Source organism: Synchiropus splendidus, chromosome 5 (assembly GCF_027744825.2).
Source record: "Synchiropus splendidus isolate RoL2022-P1 chromosome 5, RoL_Sspl_1.0, whole genome shotgun sequence".
NCBI lineage: Eukaryota > Metazoa > Chordata > Actinopteri > Syngnathiformes > Callionymidae > Synchiropus > Synchiropus splendidus.
This window is the reverse complement of record NC_071338.1, coordinates 12408271-12409963: the sequence shown is the minus strand read 5'-3', so window position 1 is coordinate 12409963 and position 1693 is coordinate 12408271.

Genomic DNA, 1693 nt, shown 5'->3' with positions numbered 1-1693 from the left:
GTCCCGTGTTCTCGTTGTTGTGACCCCGCCTGCTGACGTCAGCCCGCTGCCTGGCTGCCAACAAACACTCGGATTTGGAGCCGGTCCCGGTCCCAAACACAGAACTAAGGCAGAACCAGATGCCATCCACTCGAGTAATGTGAATTTCAAGCACATGGGAAACTCTGCTGAAAGTTGAAAGTGGCTCGGCATGAGCAGCCAGTCCTGCTGAGGGCTGCTGTTCTTGGAGTCTGGGGGTGGGTGTAGTCCACTGCTGCACTGCAAGTATGCAGCAGCCGGGCCAGAGGATTCATGCCTGTGGTCTTATCAGCTCCTCTCCCTGAGGGCCACCTTCCTGGTGAACACCAAGGTGAGCTCTCTCTCTCTCTCTCACTCTCACTCAGTCTTCTCCCATCCTCTCTTTCACGGCCCTCAAAAGCCTCATAAAACCTGGTTCACATACTTTTTTTTCTCTCTATCCTGTGGAACCTTCTCGGTGCGAAGGGCCTCTCCCAGCAGAGCTAACGTCAAACAGACGCGCACCGACCCCCTCCCCAGTAAACAGCTCGCCGTGATCACCGTGAACAAGCTTCGCCGGCGTAATCAAGTTCAGAGTGTTGCTGCATGCACAGATGTTTTTGTGCTCCGGTGTCACGACCAGGACCTGGAGCAGCACACATGAGCTGAGTTTCCACTGAAAAGTGATTTCATCTGTAATGAGGCACCGTAAGCTGCAGATGTTGTGACAAAACTCTCCGGCAGGCGCCATGGCAACGGGATGAACACACACTGAGGACCTTGCCCAAGGTGATCCAAGCTCTCCCGCATGTGCTGACTGGGAGCCAAACTATCTGGCGCCTCCCTGGCTGTAGTTAACACTCCGGCTTCAGCATTGTTACACAACTCTTGGATGGGACTCCGCTGCTTTCTGACTCGTGCGACCACATGTATCCACACACGACTAACATGCTACGCCAGGGACCGTCCTGACACCATTTCCATTCACCATCCATCCCACACCGTGGAACATCACATCCTCTGGTCTCCGTCCACAGAAAGAAAGTCCATTCTGGGCGGCACTCTGCTCATCCTTTCACCCCAAAATACCACCCACTCCCACCACAGGACCGTCTCCAGCAGACCCCCATCCGAAGGGTCTGTGTTCGAATCAACAATGGCGTCAGTTAAAACAGGACCTCCCTTCTCTGCTGCGTCCCCTGTGTCAGAAAAAAGCTTTGCTGTTTTGGGGTCTGGGGTCAGCTGTGGTCGTCTAAGAACTATGGGAAGTTCCGAGTTAAAATGGGGAGCTGTGAAATGAATGATAAAAATAACACTTTTTGTTGCAATGTCAGTCCCAGCACCTGACTCTAGGACGCACAACTGCAGGTTCAGCGACTCCTTTAGCTACACTACAGACATTTAGGAGTGATTTTGCTTTTCATCTTGAGTAACAAGAGCCAGATAAAGGAAATAGACTGACAATGACATCACCATTTTGAATAGTTTCAAATTCAAATATACAAAAGTCGATACTAATCTTTTTCTGTTGTTATGGCAGGTTGTCGCATTCCATCACGCAAGGGGCCAAAATTTGAAACACAGTTCCGTCACGGTTGAAGCACAAACACCCAGTCACTTTCCCGTCTGCATCAACTTTATGGAAGTTCCCAGATGAATCGTTGATAATCTTGCTAGAAAGCGCAGCATCTTCGTG